The sequence below is a fragment of the Chelonoidis abingdonii genome, chromosome 3 (assembly GCF_003597395.2).
Source record: "Chelonoidis abingdonii isolate Lonesome George chromosome 3, CheloAbing_2.0, whole genome shotgun sequence".
In the NCBI taxonomy this organism is placed as follows: Eukaryota; Metazoa; Chordata; order Testudines; family Testudinidae; genus Chelonoidis; species Chelonoidis abingdonii.
The window spans coordinates 24,494,042-24,519,100 of NC_133771.1; positions in this window are offsets into that span (position 1 = coordinate 24,494,042).

The following is a 25,059-nucleotide window of genomic DNA, read 5'->3' on the forward strand; positions in this document are numbered from 1 at the left end:
CATATTGTCCAGTGTATCAGCATATAAATAGCATTTCCTTGTTAGAAATTCTGCATTTCTTATAATGGCAGAATCAGTTAGGACTGAAAATGTAATGCAAATTGAAAACCAGCATTCATGTCTTACTTTCCTATTATGTATTATAAAGAAACATTAAACCTTTTCCCCATTAAATTAAACCATTTAAAACAAAAAAACCATTCTCCATTATTCACTATTAGCCATGCTGTTCTGACAAACAAAACAAAAATCCAAAAAACACCAAAAGAAATTCTCCTAATTTCATGGATTGTTCAACACTAGTTCAGTCATTCTTAACAAATTGAGCACTGTTAGTCTTAATCAGAAACTACTTGCCAATTACTTTGATCAAATGGGAGCGTCTCAAAAAAGTTTTTAAAATTAAATATTCCCTCTGAACACTAAAATCATTTTAGTAGCACATTCCTATATCATGAACTTTAATGAAATTAAAAACTCAAATAAACACTTTATTCAAAATGAGGAGAGAGGGAAAGGGGAGAGGGGAAAAAAAAAGACTTCCACACTGCTAATGGTTTCCAGTGAGGAATGAATATATTGGCCTTCATTTGTTTTAGTGGTTAACAGTTTAATAAGCAGCTTAACGATGCATTATAGAAGCTAGTGGGAAATGTATATTTTAGGCTAATGACTTTAGGTTCTTATTAAAATTTGCACAATTTATAGCAGAGGAAAGACCCTGTTGATCATCAATTCCTGTGTAGTCATGCCTTGCCTTATATTTGTCCAAACATTCTTCTGAATTATCCGACTGTTAAACTATTTGGTGTCAAAATGTTTCTGGATTGGTACATAGAGGTTTTCATGCTTCGTGCTTACTTTTGGTCTGTAGTTTCTACATACATAAATATATCATGCTATATTAAAAACAGAGCCTTTATCTGCACAAGGGGCTTGGGGAGTAACTTTCCCTTGGTCTATAGGACAAGAAAAATCATTGTTTTCCCTTTGATTTAGAGATCTGATTTATAAAGGTTTACTTTAAAAGCTTCTGTTTCAAATGTGCTAATTCAAAAAGTTTTTATGTACTGCCCAGATTTACTTACCCATTTTTAGGCTCTGATTTATAAACCGTGCACTCTCTGATTCAGCAGGAATATTTGATTTAGGACAACACATTGAAGGTAACTTTAAAAAAAAAAAGCCAACTATTTAGTTGAATGCAGCCTCAATTAAGCTACAAAAAAGGGAAATTTTCAAAAAAGAGATCTTTTATCCTGTTTCCTTTATCATATAGTTTAATATTGTGCACTATACACAATCATAGTGAAGAAGACCGAAGATCATTGAGTAACATTTTCAAAAAAGCCTAACGTAGGAGTAGATGTCTCATTGCAAGTCAATAGGATTTAGACTTCTATGTCACTTCAGCACTTTTGAAAACGGTACCCTTTTTTGTAATGCTAGAGGCTACGCAAATTGACTCAGTATCTTCATATCGATGGTCTGTCTGCTTCTAAGCCATCAAAATTTTACAGACTGCTTATCTGACTGGAGTTAGATACATACACTTATTTTTCATTACTGGTACAAATAATCTCTGTCAGAGATGTCTGGGGTGTCCATTATAGTGACTGGCAAAAGTGGTGGCTTTGCTTATTTACATACAGTGGGACTCAAGGCTGCTTTGTGACTGAGAAATATTGTCATATGCTGATTTTCTGTGTGTGATGTGAGCTAAATAAATAATAGACTGTTACATGAAGCTTTTACACAAAAATACTTGCTCTTCCAGCCTTTCTTGTCTACTTATACAGCAGTCTCTCCTCATTCCTATTAGCATAAACAGCTTCCAAATGTGCATCATCTGCCCCTTGGTTTAATAAAACTATTCAGGGTATAACGATAGCACTTCTCAGTGATATGTTGAAATAGCAACTTATGCTCTAGAATTAATTAATTATTTTTATTTAAATGAACGAACATTTCAAACACTTTCAAGTTTAATAGTATTTGAAATTTACTTGAACTCATTTTCCCTTCTTAACTTACAGTGATCAAACCTGAAGATAATTACAAAAGTCAGTTTCAGAGCATAAGTTCAAGCCAGTTAGAGGAAACAATGCAAGAAAACATCTCCACCTAGTGGTATTTCTAAATGATTATTTTAAAAATGTAAGGGCTTGTCTGCCTGGGAAAGTTATACCAGTATATAAGGTAAAATGTGAATGTAAACCACTGCATTTACACTGGCATAAGAGTGTCCAGATGATGAGTTATCCCAGTATAGGAGTTCCTTTTTCCAGCTTAGATTATGTTGCTTCCAAAGCAGTTTAATTATCCCAGTATAATTATCCCAGTATAAATGGTGAAACTTTCCCATAGAGACAAGTCCTAATTCAGTGAAAAGAAAAGTTTCATATATCACAACTATCTCTGTGATGATGAGAATTTTCCATTTACTTAGGGAACTACAACCCAGAAGCCATGTAAATTTAAGGAATCTGATTCTTATCTCACACTAGTTTACACCTGTGTAACAGACTGAATTCATTGGAATTAATCCTGATCGTTCATACAATTGCAGTGTCTCAGGACGAAAATCTAGATTTTAATTCTCTTCTTTCAAAAGTTCGGACCTTAACTTTAAGGACATTTACATATAGACAACACACTGGCCGTGTTTCCCCTCATATATACACTGGTGTAAATCAATAGAAACTCTAGTGAAGTAAATGGATTTACACTGTGTAATATCAGTGCACGTGTGACAGAATAAGGACCTTTGTGTCCTTTTTGAACGACCTAAGTCTGAACGCAGAATGAATCAAGAGACGACAAAGTACATCAAGCTGCTGTTTCTGATCTGGAGATTGTAGAGGGAGCAAGGAGCCTCTTAATTTAATTCTTCAGCCTGCACTTTCATTCCTTTGATGTCTTCTACAGCTCCCTAGCATTATTGGTGCTATTAAATCCCAGAGTACAATGTCTGTCTACTTTGTTGGCAGTATTTTTTTTATTCAAATCACTGTTCAATCTCCAGAGCCAGTAAGTTCTGGGTAGAAGGAAACTTTGAAATAGATGTACCAGTTCCATCGTGCAGAGAGCATGCATCTCAAATCCTGTCCTCCTACACAGAATTTGAGATGCATGCTCTCTGCATGATGTGGAATCCATTTCACCGGGGACTTCCTCTTGGATTTAATGGCTTATGCATCACCCAATCCATCCCCTCCCAGTGAAGGGGGAAGGTTATATCTATGGAGGCTACTCCAATCATTGAGCTGGAATAACCTCAGCAGTCTCCTGAGTAGAAGAACAGTCCAGAGCTACAAAGCTACAAACAAAGGCCTGTATAAAAAAAGGAGGTGAGGAAGTGGAGGAGGTGAAGAGTTCCCTGCAGGGTTGCCTGCATTGAATCAGAGAAGTTCTAAAACAGGGATGGGGGGATGACGGAAATTCCAAATTGCAAAGGATTTTAAATTGGAACAAAACCTGAAAATTTCAAAATTCTGTGTGAAGGAAAATCTGGAAAAAAGTAGTTTCAAAATATTTGGTTTTTTATTTAGACTTTATTTTACAATATAACATAGGATACAAAGTAAATGTAATTTGAAATGCCAAGTAATTTCAAAATGAAAACTTCAGCTATTTTGTTTTGAAAATGTCAAAACAGATTGTTTCAGCATTGTCAGAACACTTTCCAGTTCTTCTCCTAAGCGTAATTTTGGCATACTTGACACAATTCCGTTAAGTGCTTTGACTTCAACAGAACTGAATTTTCGATGGAAAATTGTTCTACATTTTTCCAGCCAGCTCTTGTTTTAAACAGATTTTCCTCAACAGAAGTAGGATTAGTAATGATGCAGTACCCTCCTCAGATACTGCTTTCCTATGTGTGACAAGAGGAAACCCTCTTCAGCCACCAGCTGTGTTTCTAGTCAGTGTGAAAAGATCCTCCACACTATTAAGCATGACACCATATTTGAGATAGGCTGACTTACTTTACAAAAGTACTTCAGTGAATTCATTTGGTCAGCTGAGAGCATAGCACAGCCGTTCTTAACCATAGCATTAAAATCATTAGTAGAATGATATGGTTTTCATACCCACTTAGTCAGATTATTAATTAAAGAAAAAGGGAAAATGCAGTCAAGTTCATTCAGCTCTTTAGGAAGTGAAAAAGTGCACTTCTCTTCTGACATCTTTCTTCTATAAAGAAAAGACGCACTCTCTATACTCTGTAAATACTACTAGTACATGACATGATAAAAGAGATGATAAGCGTAGAGGAAAACTTCCTGGAGAACAAGGCTAGAAAGGTTATAAAAGTTTTATTTCTCAAAGCTAGGACCTCAAAGCAAATCATAAAGCCCTCTGTACTCAGCAAAGGGAGGGGAACAAGAAAACTACTTTACCACTTAAGTCAATGTAATTTATGTTGTTCAGGGATGTGAAAAAGACACTCTCCTGCCGACATGGCTTCCACCTCTCGTGGAGATGGAGTAATTATGCCGAAGGGAGAGCTCTCGTCCATCAGCATAACGCATCTTCCCCAGTGCGGCTGCACCAATGTAGCACGGTAGTATAGACCTGCCCTCAGAAACTGAGATGCACAGAACTATGACAAGGAGGAGAAATGTGTTTCTTATTGTTAGAATAATTCAGTCACAGGGAGACAAAGTGCTGAGATCAAGACTACATTGCACTATATCACACTATCTCACTACTACACTTGCTAGACATATTTTCAATTCTCATTTTTCCTGAGTAATCCTCACTGATAAGATTACAAAGAATCAAATATTAGATCAAGTGGTAAATTTAGCTGCTTCGCTAGTTCCTGTTATCTGTGTTATGTCCATTATTCATATGTGCTTTCCTGAAATGTGCAGTCCTTGAGGGATTGTATGGTTTTAAAAATATATATTTACATGAGATCTGGCATGTGTTCTTACACTAAGAAAATCACTAAACTAAATTTATCCTTGGGGTAACTTTTGATTTCAGTGAAATTACACCTGAGATGAATGACTGATTTCCTGCAAATTGCCATTGTTCTCCTGAGTGTGTGTTTTCAGTTCATTAATATAGCAACGTGTTATTTTGACCTTTTTAATATAAATGCTTAAAGCAGTCGTGCTTTTTTCTTGAAAGCAGGAATGGGGTTTCCCCAGTTTAATTGTGTAGGGGAAAACTATGATGGACATTTGAGAAGAAGGTGAGATCTCATGATATGAGCACAGCAGCAACTTCTAACCCATTTCTAATCCTGAGTTGCTCTGTGGCAACTTTGTCTTTCTTAATGTACATTTGTCGTCTTACATGTTTGCATTGTGGTAGTGTCTTTGAGTTCCAATCAGGCTGATTATTATTATTTATTATCTGTATTACGTTACCTGGAGCACCAGCCACAGACTAGGACCCCATTGTGCGAGGTGCTGTACAAGCACAGAACAAAATACAGCCCCCACCCCTAAAGAGGGTACAGTCTAAGCATAAGACAAGAGATGACAGATGGATACAGACAGACCAACTTTTGGGCCCTAACTTGCTAGGCATTGTAAGAACACACAGTAAGCAAACATCCTTGGCCCCAGAAGCTGACATTCTAATTTGGGACAAGATGTAGCAAGTGAAAGAGATTTAAAAAAAAGGAAGCAAGATGGGAGAGAGGAGGAGACTAACACAAAGAAGACCATAGAGTTAAACAGGCCAACTACTGCGCAAGTGGGTGACTCCTTGTGGTTTCTCATCTGTAATTTCTTCATCAGGAAGTGAGGAAGATTTATTACTTAATGAAAACAAAATATTTTCTGGTTTTTGAGACACTGCTGAGATGCTAGCCTCAGTGTCCTGACTGAATGCAAAGTAGGAAAGCAGAATGTTACCTGTAATAGAATTGCTAAGTATTGCATGGTATTTTCTTCCAGAGGGTAATGCTCATGCGCAAGTATTGAAAAATGCTTTGGGAGACTTAAAGGCCAGTGGCACTTTGTATGTGTGAGATATTTAACATCAGCTGATCACGTGCTGCTGATACCGATACAACACTACCTCATATAGTCTGAAGTAAAAAGGATGAAATTCAATCAGGACAAATGCCAAGTAGTCCATTTAGGAAGGAACAATCAGTTGCACACATGCAAAGTGAGAAATGACTGCCTAGAAAGGAGTACTGGGGAAAGGGATCTGGGGGTCATAGTGGATCACAAGCTAAATATGAGTCAAGAGTGTAACACTGTTGCAAAAAAAGCAAACATCATTCTGGAATGTATTAGCAGGAGTGTGTAAGCAAGGCACGAGAAGTAATTCTTCCGCTGTACTCCACGCTGATTAGGCCTCAGCAGGAGTATTGTGTCCAGTTCTGGGTGCCACATTTCAGGAAAGATGTGGACAAATTAGAGATAGTCCAGAGAAGAGCAACAAAAATGATTAAAGGTCTAAAAAACATGACCTATGAGGGAAGATTGAAAAAAATTGGGTTTGTTTAGTCTGGAGAAGAGAAGACTAAGAACGGACATGATAACAGTTTTCAAGTACATAAAAGGTTGTTATAAGGAGGAGGCAGAAAAATTGTTCTTCTTAACCTCTGAGGATAGGACAAGAAGCAATGGGCTTAAACTGCAGCAAGGGCGGTTTAAGTGGGACATTAGGAAAAAAATCCTAATTGTCAGAGTGGTTAAACACTGGAATAAATTGCCTAGGGAAGTTGTGGAATCCCCATCATTGGGGATTTTTAAGAGCAGATTGGACAAACATCTGTCAAGGATGATCTAGATAATACTTAGTCCTGTCTTAAGTGCAGGCACTGGACTAGATGACCTCTTGAGGTCCCTTCCAGTTCTATGATTCTGTGTCTGAGATGCTACCACAGAAGCTAACTTTTTTTGTCATTTTTTCTAAAATAAATAATATCTTGCAAACATGTAGAAGGCAAAACCCTGACTTCATTGAAGTCTATGGCAAAACTCTCATAGACTTAAATAGGGTCAGGATTCCACCCAGAGCGTCCTATCCTGAAGGATCCAAACCCCTTTACAAATTACTCACTCATTTTAAAAATGTATTTTACTAATATAATAATTAAAGTAAATCTTCATGCAATGGAACATCCGGTTACATCAATACAGGGCCAACTCCAGCTTTTTTGCCGCCCGAAGCAGTGATGAGGAAAACAAAAAGATAAAGCCGCGATCAGCAGCCCTTCAGCTGCTGCTCTACCACGCTGCTTCGTTCTTTAACGGCAATTCGGTGACCAGTCCTTCCCTCCAAGAGGGACTGAGGGATCCGCCACCGAATTGCTGCCGAAGACTCGGACATGCCGCCCCTTTTCATTGGCCACCCCAAGCACCTGCTTCCTGTGCTAGTGCCTGGAGCAAGCCCTGCATCAGAAATCTAATATGAATCGATGAATGCAAATAAATATAACACTAAGGTTGGACTGATTCTACAGAGCCATCTGTTTTGATGTGCATTTTTTTTAATCTCTGAGAACTTTCTTCCTTGTGTGTTTGAATCAGAGCATTCATTTTACTTCAGCGGATGTTGTTGTAGCTGAATATAAGTAACAGGAGAGGGCAGCAGAGCACATACCACCTGAGATAGTACTCAGCCTAGTGTGGCTTTTCACACACAGTATTTGCATGTTTGTCCGTTTTTAGTAGTTTATTCCTTTCTGCTCAGGGCTCATGAATGACTGAAGCTTGGGCCCATTTAATTGTAGACATTAATTGCCTGATAAATTCTCCTGGCAACTTTTTCAGCATTGCAGGTATTGGCCTCATTGTCATGGTAATGAAGTTCTGATTACCTAAAATTTACCCTGCAGTTTCAATTGATTCATAGATTGCAAGGCCAGAAGGGACCATTGTGATCATCTAGTCTGACCTTCTGTATAACACAGGGCACAAAACTCCTCCAAAATAATTTCTAGAGCTTATCTTGTATGTAACTCTTCTGCCAGGTGGAGTCAGCAGTAACAAGGTTTAGGTTCAATATCTAGGGCTTGCTCTTAATGATACAGTTAGCTGCCCACCCAGTAATCTGGGAAAACTAAAAACCACGCTAGATGCTTCTAAGAGCCAATACTTCCCGACTTGCAAGCACTGAGTCTGTGCTTCTTTTTATTAAAAGGGAAAGAGAACCCAGTGTTAATTTGGGAAAACACCACAACCACAATTCCAAATCATGAAACCATAAGCAAACATCTACCCCACAGTACATTGGACAATCTCCTTTGCCTCAGTTTCATACCTTGCAGTGACAAAGTCTGACAAATGAAAGTCCCTTTAATATACCTCTCCCCTCTCCGTTCGCTGCACTTAACTCGCAGTTGGTTGTCCTTAGTCAGTGAAGACCCAGAATTCAGCAGTGCATTCACCGGGGTCCACCCCCCACCCCTGAAAAGTGCTACTGTGCTACCACTGCCTTGCAACTGGCTCACTGCTGCTGCTCATGACTGCTGCTGTCTCAGCCCCAAAACAGCCAGAACTGATCACTTTGGCAAAGCAGTTCTGTCTGCTGAATGTCTAGGCATAGTAGATGTGTCTTTGCAAATACAGTCTGCTCCTGAAGTCCTTTCCCCAATAAACCACTAGATGTCAGGGGAGAACTCATTCAGACCCTGCCTACATGGAAAAAAGCATCTGGTCTTGATTTTAAAATTGTCAGCATTCTTAAAATGGATAATCCACCCTTGATAAATTGTTCCCATGGTTAATTACCGTCACTGTCAAATATGTATGCCTTATTTCCAGTCTGAATTTGTCTAGCTCTAATTGCCAGCTGTTGGATGATATACCTTTCTCTGCCAGACTGAAGAGCCCATTATAAATAGCTGGTCCCCATGAAGATACTTACAGACTGTGATCATCACCCATTAACTTTTTTGTTAAGATAAATAGGTTGACCTCTCTGAGTCTATCATATACTGACTAAGACCGGGGGCAGCTGGGCGCATTGTTAACAAACACGGCAGAACCAGGCAGGAGTAGAAAGATTACACTTACACCCTCTCTCCCTACCACCCCTTCTGGGCAACCCTCATCTTGGATTTGATACATGATCCCCACAGTCGCTACTCCGGAAAACTTTAGGGGGCTTTATCATAAGTATCTTTCCCAAATCTGGACCTTAGCGTCCAGAAATCTGGGTGCCTGCATGAACCCCTCTAAGCTTAATTACCAGCTCAGATTTGATCTCGCTGCCACCATCCAAAAATTCCAGGGTTTTGGCTCCCTCTGGTCTCCCCAAACCCTTCCCTGGGGAACCCCAGGACGTCAGAATCCCTGAGTCTTACCACAAAGGAAATAACCACTTCCCTTCCCCTCTCTCTCCACCCAGAATTTCCTCTCGGGCTAACCTGAGAGTTACTGATGCAACCTCTTTTACATCACATATACAAGAACATGTCTCCTCTATCCACAAAGAGACAAACCCAAATACAAGAAACAGAAATGATTCTATCTTTCTTCCCCTCCCACCAATTCCCTGGTGCTGCAGAGCATTATCCTCAAGTAGATCTAACACAAAGGACTTCCCCTTCCCTTCGTTCCTTAGTCTACCCCAGAGAGAAAATTCAAACAGTCTTAAAAGAAAGTTTTATATAAAAAAGAAAGAAAAAAACACATGACACTAGGATCTCTGAATGTAGTTGCCATATACACAGGGCTATTACTTAAGAAAAATATGAATAAACAGATCTTACAAAAAAAGAGAGATACTAATTTAAACATTCCAGCAAACTACACACATGTAAATACAAACAAAAATATAATAAGCCTATTGTTTTGCTACCTTTGTACTTTACAACTTGAAACTGAGATTAGAAGCTTGATGATAGAAAAGAAACCTCTCATAGCTGAGAGACAGACAAAAAGACTCAGAGTCAAACATTCCCTCCCCTGAGCTTGAAAAAATCCGGTTTTTTGATTGGTCCTCTGGTCAGGTGTGTGGTTCCCTTTGTTAACCCTTTACAGGTAAAAGAAACATTAACCCTTAGCTATCTATTTATGACAGGTTTGATCATTCCAGCACTTCCACACCTGATTCCAATGACACAAATTAAATTACAAGCATGTGGTTGCTAACACCAGGCAGCTTTCCCCCTTGTTTGCATTGGAAGACTATTGGGATGCATTTTTGTGCTTTATTTTAATCTTTAGTTTTCTTCTTTATGAGAGATTTTAGTTTAATGCTTCTTTGGTTGGGGGCAGGATGCAAATGAAACACACCTAAATGATGAGGGCAGTCATTACAGGGAAATCTGCCTGCTCCCAGTAACCACATGCTTGTAATTTCACTGGTGTCATTAAAATGATATGTGGAAGTGCTGGTACGATCAGGCCCTCTAAATTTTTCCTGAGTAGCAGTTGTGGGATCATGTATCATACTAATAAAGTTGATTACTCTTAATTTGGGCACTATGCTATTGTTTGGAAAAAATAATGTGATTGGTTTTGCCTGTCACTGATATATGTACAACAAAAAGGTGCTTCATAAACATCAATCTTTGCACCACTTATTTATCTTATTGATGATCTCACTATTTACAGTATTGTACATGTGGGTTTATACCTAGAGTTCTGACTGAAAAAGATAAATAAATAAACTGCTCTTTCTGTCCAGCTCTTGCTCAGTTTTTACTTAAATTACTTCTCTCAGCTCAACCTGTGAACTGTCAGCCAGGGCTATATATGATGCCTCTATTCAGAATCTAATGGATGTATTTCACTGCAACTATGTTCCTAGAGAGCAGCCTGCAGCACGAGTTTATTGTTCTCAGTCCTGAATTTTTATTACCAGTGAACAGTGCCAAACTGCAGACTCTGGATTAAAAAACAGCTAACTGATCGATCTCAAAATGTAATTGTAAACAGAGACTCATCACTGAGAAGGTGTATTTCCAGTGGGGTCCCTCAGGGATCGGTTCTTGGCCCTGTGCTATTTAACATTTTCATCAATGACTTGGGGGGAAAAAACATAGAATAATCACTGACAAAGTTTGCAGATGACACAAAAATTGGGGGAGTGGTAAGTAATGAGGAGGACAGTTCACTGATTCAGAGCAATCTGGATCTCCTGGTAAACTTGTAAGGTGCTAGCAAACAATATGTGTTTTAATATGCCTAAAAGTAATTTTATAGATCTAGGAACAAAGAATATAGGCCATACTTACAGGATGGTGGACTCTTTGAGGGTCATGGTGGATAATCAGCTGAACATGAGCTCCCAATGTGATGTTGTGGCCCAAAGAGTTAATGCGATCCTGGGATGCATAAATATGGAAATCTCGAGTAGGAATAGAGAGGTTATTTTACCTCTGTATTTGGCACTGGTGCAACCACTGCTGGAACACTGTGTCCAGTTCTACTGTACACATTGAGAAGGATGTTGATAAATTGAAGATGGTTCAGAGAAGAGCCAAGAGAATAATTAAAGGATTAGAAAATATGCCTTGTAGTGACAGACTGAAAGAGCGCAATCTATTTAGCTTAACACAGAAAAGATTAAGGGGTGATGTGATTACAGTCTGTAAGTACCTACATCGGGAATAACTATTTAATAATGGGCTCTTCAGTCTAGCTGGAAGATGAAGTTAGACTGGAAATAAGGTGTGCATTTTTGACAGTGAGGGTAATTAACCATGGGAGCAATTTATTAAGAGTCATGGTGACATCTCCATCACTGACGATTTTTAGATCAAAATTGGATGTGCTCTAGGAAATTATTTTGGGGACAGTTCCATGGCCTGTGTGATACAGGAGGTCAGACTAGATTATCACAATGGCCCTTTCTGGCCTTGAGATCTCTGAATCTATGACTAGGAGTCAATGGTTCCTATTAGATCTTGAGCAGGATGCTTATCAGCACTAATATATGAGGCTTTGCTGTTTGTGGTCACAGCTTTATTAAGTTTAGGCTTGTTGTTCAGCAGGCTAGCTAAGAAACTCCCAAAAGAGCACACATCTGCCTCATTCATCCACCATGTACTGGGTCTTCTGGTGCAGCTCACTCTGAGAAGTGAGCAAAGACTCAAAATACTGAGAAAGATAAGCAGGGGCACAGGCTGTTGATTTCCTTTCTCTAATCCACAAGCTATGTTTCATCAGTTTATTAATCACCTTCACACTGGTGAGATGTCCAGTTGCAGAATGTTTCTGCTGGTTAACATTTGATCTTATTTTAGTGTCAGGTCATGTTTAGACATTCTCTTCCCATTTGCCGTTGGTGGCAAAATGAATATGAATCTTTCTTACACATCTGTGTTTTCTTATAAGGCAATCGATTTTTCTATCACTGTGATCTATTGTAGGTACTTACATGGCTTCTAGTACCATAGCAGCTGAGCATTTAATAATCAGAAATGGACTTAGCTTCCATCACACTGTGAGGCAGGGAAATGGCTATTCTTCCGAACAGCTAGCCCAAGATTATCTAGGATGATTGTAGTGGACCACAGACTTGAACTCTGGTTTTCCAGATTTTAAGCTAGGGCCTTAGCCACCAAACCATCTTTCCACTGCAAGTCAGTGTTGTTCATTTACTTTTCCAGAAGTGTGGTTGCCTTAAAAAAACAGAAGACAAAAGGTTATATTTTTTTTTCTTTTCAGGAAAACCTTTCCTTAGACAGTGAAAGATTCTCTATCTCTTTATCTCTCTTTTTTTTTTTTCTTTACACTGAGTGGAAATTATGCCATGGAGCAACATTCTGCCATAAATTACACTTCATGCAACCCAAAGTGGGAAGAGGTCAATTGGGTTTCCAAAGAAGTAAATCAAAGAAGCAGCTGGTCCCTTCTCTATGCACAAGATAGTCATTATGCAATCTTCTATGTGCTCTTCCCTAGCAGCAGCTCAAGAAGTAGATTGTGACTAAAAGAATTAGCGTTAGATTTTGAAAACAGTAGAGGAAAAGTCATTTTAAAAGAAAAAAATCTCAAAGTGAGCAAGGCAGTAGGATGTGCATGCTCTGGCTTCCTGCTTCTGCATGTAATTAACAGGTTCTCAGAACTGGTCTCTTTAATTACACTGAAATGCAAGATATGCCAGCACATATTATCAAACTCCCTAGCACCAAATTCTGCTGATTTACAACCCATACTTTCCCACTGATTCCACTGAGCAAGCTTTGGCCCCTTATCTCCAGAATGTTAGGTTGTGAGCTGCATGGAAAAAGGTTAATCACTGCAGGGACCTGAGGCAACAGGCAAAGAAAGCTGGATTTCACTGGAAACATGCCACTGTCAACCAATAGCGGGATAGTGTTTCATATGCTGCATCCAGGGTCATAACATGAAAGAACTCCATGCTTGTAAAACTAAACTGACTCTTTATTGAGAAAACTATTTACAGAGATGCTGCAACTACAGCTAGCATTCTAGATAGATGCAAGCAGACTGACAATGTGGTGCCTCATTCAAACTCTTCCTCCTGAAACATGTGCTTCTCTCTGCAAGTTCCATGCAGGTTGCTCCAGAGAGCAGCTTTTAACCACGGGAGATAATTCCTTCACAGAAGCCTTCGGAATTTTCCCATTGGCTTCAATAGACTTTGGATCAAACCTTGAACGGAAATCCCATTTTTTACCCAGGCTTTCCTGCAATAGTACTTGTGAGGTTTCACTTCATATTCTTTATGAAAATATGCTTATGATATGAATAGGACATAACTGAAATGTACTTTATGAAGATTGGTCTTGTAAGATATCATTGGAAAATTTCTAATTTACTGAATGTGATTATCCAATTTGTATGCCTGTATCATTTTTTGTATCTGAAGTTAGGAATATTGACTATGTATATGTATTTCAACTATGCTACTTTCGGTGATACCTACTGCTAACATTCAGGTATAACAATGGAAAAGCCAGACAGAGCGGATGGCCCATCAGCGAGGAAAATGGACTGTGAAAAGGCTTGACCTTCCTACAGATGCTCCATACTGCCACTGACTCATGGACTCTGTGATACTACAGAGTCAAGTGGTCTTGTCACCTGATACTAAGCATTATCTGGGACTTCTTGTAACTCTCCACTGGAAGGGAAGGGGGTGAAGTTTGGGTGACAAAGGATTCCTGCCTCATATAAATCCTATTTAAAGGTAGAGAGGAAGGCAAATGGGACACTTCTCCTCTCCCTGGCCCGTCTGACCAAGGAGAAAGGCTGGTAAAGTCACATGAAGGGAAGGCAAGGGGAGAGTCCAGACTGAGAAGAGTCCAGTCTGAAAAGGAATAGAACTGGAACTCTGAACCACAGAAACCTAAAATAACATCTAGGGTGAGAATTTACATTTTGTAACCTGTTTCTTAAGCATATTGAACTTGACTTGCATATTTTGCTTTATTTGGTCAGTAATCTGTCTGTTCTGTCATTCATCGCTTATATTTAGTTAAAATTCACCTTTTGTAGTTAATAAACTTATTTCTTGTTTATAATATAACCCAGTTTATGTAATTTCTAACTGGAGCGGGGGGGATGAGGTCAAGAAGTTGTGAATATCTCCCTCCACATTGACAGAGGGGGTGAATTTCATAAAACCTTTGGGTTTTTACCCCTTAAAGGGAGTAGGAACCGGAGTGTTGGGGCAAGCCCCTAAGGCTGAATCTTTTCAGAGCGAATCTCTATCTCTCTGAGCAGCTGGGTGTGGCCCTGCCTGTGTGCTTGGCTGGAAGAGGCTTGTAAACCTCATCCAGCAAGACCAGGTAAAGGGCACCCTGGCTGACAGAATAGGCTGACTCAGTGTCATCCCAGCACATCAGGTGACACTAGGGTGACCAGACATCCTGATAAAATCGGGACTGTCCCGCTTTTTAGGTGTTTGTCCCATGTCCCGATCAATGTTTGGTCAGGATGCAATTTGTCCCGATATTTTGCACTCCTGGGTTTTTGTTTTGTTTTGTTCCGCCAATGGGACTCCGCTTTTTTTTTTCTTCCCTCTGCCAGCGGGACTCCAGGACTCCATTTTCCCCCCACCCCCTGCCAGTGGAACTCGGGACTCCGTTATTTTTTTTTTCTCTCTGCCAGCAGGACTCCGGGACGCCATGCTTTTTTTTTTTTGCTGTGCCGACGGGACTCCGCTTCCCCCCCATGTGTCCCGATATTTTCTTCATCCCATCTGGTCACCTTAGGTGACACCCCAAAGGTCCCAAACCCCCATCACAATACTCTCATCTTTAGACTTTTTTTTTTTCACGCATTCAGGTACAGAATAAAAAAAATGCTTTAGCCTGTCCTTTGCCAACAGAGAAAGAAGAGCAAGATATTGCTATTTTCTTTTACTCTGCTCTTGGGAGTTGTGGAGATACTATAGTGATAGGGTATGTATAAGAACACAGATAGAAAGATGTAGGAAGAGTAAAAAGAAGTGAGGCAGTCTCACCACCAAAGTGAACTAGGTCATTGAGAGTAGAGCCGGGCAAAAAAATAACAATTGGCAAATAGATTTTTTGTCAGAAAATGCTTTTCTCAGTACTCTAAAACTATTCACAATTCAGGTCAAATTTGGACAAGAGAAAAATGATTTTTTTTTAAGTCAGAACGTTTCATTTCACCCATTTCAAAACATTTAGTGTTGACTTTTTGTTTTGAAATGATGTTTCAAGTTCAAATTTGACCAATTATTTTTTTAAAAAGGATGGAAAACTTCTAAAATGGCCAAATATTGGAAAACTAAAAAAACAAACCAAAAAAAACCTTTAAAAACTCAAGTCGATGAAAATGTTTCAGATGACTCAAAACAAATTGAAAAACAAAACAAAAAAGTCATTCTGAATCAACTTGAAATGTTCCAGTCAATTAAAAGTTAATTTTTGTTCAAGTTTTTCATTTCAACAAAAAAATTTAAGAAATTGGCTTTGGTTTAAATCAAATCCATTTTTTTAATTTTTCAGTTTGGTCCTCGAACTAAAAAAATCAATTATTCTCTCAGCTCTAAATGTGAGATTTATGAAAATGGGTTGGCTTTGCTGCTGAGCTAAGCACACCCTTTCATCACCTTATTTATCCAAATCCTTCCATGTCAGCCTTTTTAGAGTGAGGAGATGAATTCATTACCAAGTGGCGGGAGTTTTTAGTAGAAGAAACATCCGTCTGTACAAGCTGCACTGAGGAAGCACTTTTCCTGGGCAAAGTCTACTTGGTATTGTACTTCGCTCAGTGTCAATATGTTAAGTACCGACAAAAGCAATTGCTTGCAGTATTTGTCAGAAGAACTTGAAAAAGAACAAGTAATTTTGTTAGGTTGTCATTGAAGTATGGGCTCTTTCCTGCTCCAACTGAGGTAAAGGGCAAGATCCCTTGAATTCAATAGGATGGGAAGTAGACCCTATAACCTACATTACAATCTGGATATTTGTTTAATATGAACCTCTTTGTGAACCTATTAGGGTGAGTTTGCTTCCATTGCTTGTGAACTGAGCTGTGGAGTTCACAGAGTCCTAAGGGCATAACTCATCTATTAGTGGTTGGTATAATCCTCATACCATATTAATCCTGTCATTGTTTCTAGAATAAGAAGGCAATTTCTCAGCCTGTGTTTCTTTTCAGACATTTACATTATGTTCTAAGGCTCCTGTAACCTTTACAGAACACAGCCTGATGAATGAACTATGCTTTTTGTGCTGACTGACATCAGGATGACTTTGCTACTGGAATTCTAATAGTATGGTCAATAGCTTTGTGCTTCTGAGTTTTTTGATGCAAGGTTTGATAGAACGAGATAAAGGAAGCATTTCTCTTTCACTAGCAATAGTAAGAAACAAATAAAAAAGCATCTAGCTTTCTGCCTAAAAGTACACATAAAAAAAAGCAGCAGGGCATTCTGTACCAAAAAATTAAAAGTTCTGCACCAAAAAATAAAAATTCTGTGTACAATATTTAAAAAATCTGTACATTTTATTTGTCAAATAAATATGGAGGATCCAACATGGCAATGGGGAGCACAGGCCATTGGCTGCACAGAGGTGGGAGATCATCCTGCAGCTCCCCACCCCCAGGACACAGACTCAGTGGTGAGGCTGCATCCAACCCTGACACAGCACAAGGACCAAACCTGCCCTAGAAATACCCCAGGGCCCTACCCCTCTGTGCCAGGTGCACCAGGTGTGGGCAGGCAGGCTTAGTCCGGCAAGATCCAAGTGTGGAGGGGTTTAGGGTGGAGGGATCCAGGTATGAGTTGAGAGGGTTCTGTGTGGGGCAATCTGTGTGTGGGTGGCTCAGTGGATGATCTGTGTGAGGGGGGATCTGGATGCACAGAGGTTTGTTAAGTATCAGAGAGGTAGCCGTGTTAGTCTGGATCTGTAAAAGCAGCAGCGAATCCTGTGGCACCTTATAGACTAACAGACGCTTTGGAGCGTGAGCGTGAGCTTTCGTGAATACCCACTTCATCAGACAGAGGTTTGTTAGGGCGTTCTGGGTGCAATGGTAATTTGACTCTACAGGGGGGTCCAGGTGAAGGTGGTTGGAGCTCAGTGGGAGAGGGGATCTGTGTGTGTATGAGGGGGATAGAGCTTTGCAGGACGGATCTGGGTATAGGGGTTCACTGGGAGGGTCCAGATCCTGGGAGAGTGGGGCTCAGTAGACTGTGGATGCAGCTGGTTGGGACTTAATGGGGTCGGGATCTGGGACACTCATCAGGGTGGTCCACGTTCAGGGCAGTGGGGCTTGGCAGGGGAGTCTCTGTATGTGTGTGTGCGTGGAGGGGAGTGAGATTCAGGTGGAGAGTCTGGGTCTGAGGGGTCTGGATGCATGGGGGATGAGCAGATGGTGCAGCAGCTCCCCATACAGTGATCCCTCCACCTGCAGCTGAGGAGCAATGGGTGAAGAAGGCAGGGGGAGTGTGCAGAGGTTCCTGCAGCCAGGGGAGAAATCTGGGGGTGGATCTCACAGAAGAGGAAGTACCATCCTCCCCAGCCTTGCCAGGATTAGCAGCTGAACCTGGTGCAGAATAGGAACCACCAGTCAGGTCTTCCCCAGTCCTGTCCCCTGCTCCACAGTGATTCACCTCTCTGCCGGCTGCCTTGGGAACCCAGAACATACTGCTGGAGAGAGTCGCATGACCACTCTTGTGGCTTCCCTTTGCTTCCTGTCAGAAAGTCATTTTTTCTGCAGGGAAGCAAAGAAATCTGTGGAGGACATAAATTCTGTGCAGAATCCCCCTAGGAGTAATAGGCTCAGAAGTGGATGTTGAGTCTAGTTTAGCAAAGACCAATCATTCTGTAGAAGCAACATAATTTACCTCCAGAGATAAGGATGCTGGCAGGTCCTTGTTCAATTCTAATAGCTAAACCAAGGACCAATATCAATGGCAGTTGTTCACTATTGCTATCTTTGCCAGATGAGTGGATGTTTAGTGTGGAGGGAAGTTCTATATGGCTGAATGAAATATGGAGATTAAAATATGAGAATAAAAAAGATGGGAAAAAAGATTTGTCTCCCATTCAGGAAAAAACTGTTTTTCTCAGCTTCATGCTCTCCAGTATATTCCAGTATAGTATAGTACATTAATTAAATAGTAATAACCATGGGAAAATGAGCACCTGCTCTTCCCTTATCTCTAACTCTTCAAGCATGATGGAAAATGGTCTAGACCCTATGTATAAATTAAAAGATTGATACAAATTATTCCTTTGAGGCGAGTCCCTTTAAAATGACATGCTCAAAGTCAAACAGGAAGTCTGTGGCACTAGAACATAGCAAGGGGAACCTCAGAGAACCTCAGGTTTTGCATAACGTGTGAACTACTTTTTGAGTTCATAGTTTTACAAGGTTCATGATCCATCACTGCAATGAGGATCTGGGCAAAGATTCAGGCCTGTTTTAAGTATTTAGGGGGAAACATTTTGCCTCTTCCTACATTGCTAAACTTTTGACAAATGCTTATGATCTGTTGCAATAATGATTTTTTCATAGTGAGGAGTCAGTTCATCATTCCACCATCACTTATACTGTGCTACTAGAACAGCCAAACTGATTTTCATCAACCTTTAAGGCTGTAAATCTCAGGGGCCAGTTCCCCACTGATGTTTGACTTCAGTGGTGTAACACTGATTTATGCCAGCTACAGATCTGGTCCAAGGTCCTTTAGCAGGAATGATAATTTCTGGATGCCTGGAATAAGAGAGATGCAGGAGTTGAAATATTTGCTTCACACATAGGGTCAAGTTATAGCCCTGTAAAACTCCAAAGTACTAAGATAAGAGGAGTTATAGTGGGTGGAAGGAGATGTTATGGCAGTATAAGCCATAATGTCTCCTGAAATGCTGGAGGGGAATGTGCTGCCAGTACTGGCATAATGTAAAATGCAATAGCATCATTGCCCTCAAGTACTATCCAGTATGCAAGGGGGTGCTGTGCCATGGCCGCCCCCCTTCCCTATTCCTGCATGTACCTTCTAGGATGGTTAGCACAGCTAGCAGCTCTAGCCAACCCCGTGCACTCCTGACTGGTTCTCGTGCAATTGCACAAGAGGCCAGTGATAATTTAGCCATTTAATTATGGTTTATAACTCACATGTGATTTCTCAGTGGAGATGGCTGAGAGGGAGAAGTGCAAAATATGTGTCATTATAAATACTCTTAAAGGTTCAAGCTAACCAGTGCTAAACAGGAATAGGGGAGTGGAGTTGGGGAGCAGCAATCTACATTTGCCTCATTTGGTATATCTTACCCTCAGACCTATATGTGAGAGGTGTTACAATCACTGGCAAAGACTTTGGGGCTATCAGCTTTTAATCATCTGAGGCTGATGTGAGTCTGCAGTATGTCTTTACTAGAGGATTAGTGGATTTGATTTTTGTAAACTACTAACTATACAAAAGTGTTTTGATTTAAACTCCACTAATAGCATTTAAGTTAACCACTGCACCATTGGCAAAATGGGCACTGCATTTCAAGAAAGATGTGGAGAAATTGGAGAGGGTCCAGAGAAGAGCAACAAGAATGATTAAAGGTCTTGAGAACATGACCTATGAAGGAAGGCTGAAAGAATTGGGTTTATTTAGTTTGGAAAAGAGAAGACTGAGAGGGGACATGATAGTAGTTTTCAGGTATCTAAAAGGGTGTCATCAGGAGGAGGGAGAAAACTTGTTCACCTTAGCCTCTAATGATAGAACAAGAAGCAATGGGCTTAAACTGCAGCAAGGGAGATTTAGGTTGGACATTAGGAAAAAGTTCCTAACTGTCAGGGTAGTTAAACACTGGAATAAATTGCCTAGGGAGGTTGTGGAATCTCCATCTCTGGAGATATTTAAGAGTAGGTTAGATAAATGTCTATCAGGGATGGTCTAGACAGTATTTGGTCCTGCCATGAGGGCAGGGGACTGGACTCGATGACCTCTCGAGGTTCCTTCCAGTCCTAGAGTCTATGAATCTATGAAAAACCATGGTCATGGCAGATCTGATAAGTTACTATATAGTATTTCAATAAAGCAAATGAAGATTTACAATTTTATTTTCACTTGAATTTTATTACAGATGTCTTACAGTTCAAATGAATGGATTATTTGATCTCAATTTTCAGTGGTATCATTTTACTATTTCTGGTATTAATAATTGTCATAGTTACAGCAAACCAGACAAAACCTTGCTTGCATTATTGACAGAGGTAACTTTAACTTTTCTTTAGAAAGTTTTATTTTCATAACCTAGGTTACAATGATTATTATTATTTATCATTTAACTTTTGGTAGCACCAGTAATGCATTAGGTTCCATCCCTATACGCAGAAAGACAGACTTCCTGCCGCAAACAATTTACAATTTGAGAAGGCCAGCACAACAGAAATGTGGATCGGAGGGATACACTCAAAATATGCACAATTTTTATATAAGTTATATACACATTGTAGCTCAGATGAATTTAACTGGGATTGACAGGCTGTCCACGGTGCATTGATTTCTTGTGACATGACTGGCTATTTAGTGCAAATGGAGAAGACAGATGCAACTTCAAACAGCAACTGCTCCTTGAGGGCCTTTTCCAGGTTCCATTGGGAGTTTTTCCATTGATGTTGGGCATTGCGTCAGGCCCTAAATATCCTTTGTGCTTTCTACAAACTTTCACTTGATAGCCCACAGTGTTTTAAAAACATTAATTAATTACACCTCCCAAAAGCACTGTAAGGAAGGCATTATTGTACCCATTGTACAAATGGGTAAACTGAGGGTACAATTTGCTCATAGTCAGGTAGCAAGTGAGCAGCAGAGCCAGGAATAAAACCAAAGACACTTGCTTCCTTGTCCTGAGCTCTCACCCTCTTTCCGACTGTTCACAGTTTGCCTCATCGGTCTGTCTTTTACTTATTCATTTCTTTGGATTTATGCATATTAGATTCTCACTCTGACTCCCTTACCATGTGCAGAACAACCACCCCTTTTGCACACGCAGCCTCTCTGAGGCTGCTGCAATTCTGAATACTGTGCATGACAAAGATGACATTAATGTCAGACATTTCAGGCACTGCACAAGATGTGCATATGCCTAAACAGAGGCACTATGTCATCCTATGAGTGTAATCCTTCTCTCCTTTCCCTTCTATTATTTGTTCCCCTTTTTTTGTGTATGTCTACAAATAAGCTCGTTGATCAGTAACCTTCTCTCAGTGTAAGGTTTTGTGAAGGATCAAACACATTTTTGTGGTATACTAAAATTAATTAGAATTAATAATTGCCCACTCTGTGTCAGCTCAGACATATATAAATACTGATGTGATTTAACATTGGACCTCAGTAATTAATGATCTCCCTGTTTCCATCCCAATGACTTCAGTGGGGTTGCACTTGGGAGCAAAATTTTGCCCCTTGATGTCAGACTCAAACAACAAAGATCATTAATTCTTAATACAATATTAAATTCTGTGCTGGCTTATACACAGTCCTGCTACAAGTCAATGACTTAGCGCTCCATGCAGGGGATGGACACTTATATACATAAGCGTGCAATCCCTGTGCAATTGTCTGGCTGCTCGGGCTGTGGAACAATGTAGTATTTGGCCCTCTGTTTAATAGCATCAAGAAACTGACAGTAGAAAGTATTAATCCCTTGCCAAATCCCTATCTCATTATTTCTAATCATGGTCCTCAGAAGCCTGGCTACATTTGTGAGTGACACCTTCCATTTGTCACCAGAACAGGTGGGTGAAAAATATTGCCTAAGGGGCAATTTCAAAGAAAGTCTCCAAACTTGTTTTGGATATAAAAATATTAGTGATGGTTTCATGAGCAGCTCCACAAACCTTTCAGTAGGGATCTTCCCATCGGGTGTGCAAACCAGCAGAGGGATGGTTCTGGGCTGAGGGGAAGAAAATGAAATGAGCACATCAAAGTGAAGAGACACACTCCCTGAAAAAAGAACGTGGAGTGCTTGTGGCACCTTAGAGACTAACAAATTTATTTCAGCATAAGCTTCGTGGGCTAAAACCCACTTCATTGGATGCATGCAGTGGAAAATACAGTAGGAAGATATATATACACGGAGGACATGAAAAAATGGGTGTTGCCATACTAACTATAATCAGAGTAATCAATTAAGGTGGGATATTATCTGCAGAAGAAAAAAAAAACTTTTGTAGTGATAATCAGGATGGCCTATTTCCAACTGTTGACAAGAAGGTATGAATAATAGTAGGGGGAAAATTAGCATGGAAAGCCCTGATCATACCCTGGCCTGTAAGAGAAGGGAAGAGCTCTGACACCATAAACTTCTATCCTCAGATCTTGGTGAGACCCCTCCACAGTTTCCTGGCACAGCAGATGGGGAGCAGCTGGGCTCTAGGAAGGAGGAGATGAAGCAAATTTGCAATGCAGAGAGAGTGAGCTCCACATACAACTCCCCTCAAAAATCAGTGAGGAACACTCTCAAAAATTATTAGAGCTTCAGCTTATATTTGCTGGAAGGTACGGTGAAGTTGGAAGTACTGGGTCTACTTCTGCTCTGAGCCACCCAGATATAAACGCAAAGCAGCTCCAATGACTTTATTCCCTCAGCGCTTGCAACATGAACAGGAAAACAGCAAATTTTAGGGGTGGGGATAATGTATAATTTCTGCAATAGAAACTGTAGAAGAAAATGAAAGTAGGCTGGAGATTTTGCGTAAGGGAAAAAAGAAAGAAAAGAAAGTAATAACTAAAGTAACAAATGTAAATATATAATAAAATGAGAAGAGAAATCAGTCAGAGCTGCAGCTGTGTGTGCTTAGCTGAGCAAGCACTTACGGACAAATGAATTAATTGTACTGCTTATTGCTATAACAATATTTTGGTTGCTGGTCACGCCTGCGGGAATAATCGTCTTAGATTGTGAGGAATTGTTCCTCATAACCATTTACTATACTTGAAAAACTGAACCTTTGAGAATCCTTAGATCCATGATGTTGACCTCCGATGAAGTCAGAAGACATCACCGACATGATGAAACCTCGAGTATTGCCAGATCGATGAAACCATAACATCACTTTATAATGTTGATGGGAAAATATCATCCCTGATATATCTCCGCTGATATCCAGGGAATTCTCCCAGGAATGAATTTGGCCCCTTGTCTCTATCTTATCTGTTAGAGGAGGCATTATCGAAATGTAAAACCTTCCTAACTGCACTTCTGTCCTCTATTCCTACTAGTACACATTTGCACTACTTTACATTCCAAGTGCCTTCAGAAAAAGAAACGTCTACAGGTGAAAAACAGAACCTGATGAGAGGCTGCCTGCTTCCAAAACATATGTCTTTTTGCCTTTGCATAATGATCCTGCTGTTCTAGATGGTGAAGTTGAGGTAATTTCACTGTGTGAAGAAGAGCTCATCCAAGCATTTAGCATAGTCAGAAACAATAAAGGAAAGAATATACCACCAGATATGATCCCTCTTGCATGATCAGTGCATTCTTCCAATCCAGCAGCAGAGGGGTGGAAAGACAACTGACTGCTCAGTGAATAAAGTTGTTAGCTGTTAGGGGAACTTTTCAGTGCCTGAACAATTAGTCACTTTGGTATGGTTTCTAAAGTATAATGGCCACTTTGACTTAGTTCTTGTTGGAAAGTTTTGAAAGCTCTGTGTAAAAAAGATGGGGGTAGGATATCCAGGGTATGGTGCAGAATAATGGACCAGAAGTTTGGATAAAAAACAGCAAACCTGAATCTTCACTTATCCCCCCACACTGGAGGAAATCCAGACTTTTTTAAACTTCAGGGCAGTCCAGTTGATGCCCAGTATAGCCATGGTTCTGTCCTTTTCAATTCCTAAAACCTAGCTTCCAGTTTATCCTGCCCTCTACTAGCTCCTTCCCTTCCAGTAATTCTTCACAGAGGCCCCCCAACTCTCCATCTGACTACCTAATAGCCCCTGACCCTTTCTTCATTTGCAACCCTTTTCTAGGGCTTGATTTGCTCTTTCCCAAGACCCTCCAGCAGCCAGGCCTCTCCCCCTTTATCAGTCATGAGAGCGTGATTGAGAGAGGAAAGAATAAATCAAAGTAAGGCTGCTGAGGCCAAGGATAGCTACACACTATTACTAAAGCAATGCAGCTCAACTGCTGTACTCATATGTCTTGATCCAGAAGGTCATAAAGTTTATGGTTCAAGTTTTGGCTTCACTAGCTGCTCTTCTGGTAAAGACAACTCTCTATCTGCAATGCTCAGGTGCTAAGCAATGCAATGTCTGATAACTCATGTGGCATCAGCTATACTTATTCCAAGAGCTTGACATCTAGTGAAAAACAGAGTATTGGATGGGGGAGAAGAGGTTCTTTGAAACATTAACTTTTGATGGTAAAATTTGACAGCATAACAGGGCTTGATGTACAGTTAAAGAAGCAGCAGAAGCATCTACAAGATAAACAGCAGGTGAGATGAGGGAAGTTAGTAGATAAGGCAAATAAAATAGAGTATAGAGCTTCAGAATGCCAACATGACATGTATTCTGCAACTGATAGCAATTCAGCTAGTGGCTACATATTAAACAGGAATCTTAGGGCACGCTAGACAGGCAGGTTGGTACAGTGCAGCAGAGAGACTAAAATTCTGTAACAGCACAACACTACAAAAAGCAGGTTGGCTCTGACATTCTGACTGATCCGAGTCATGA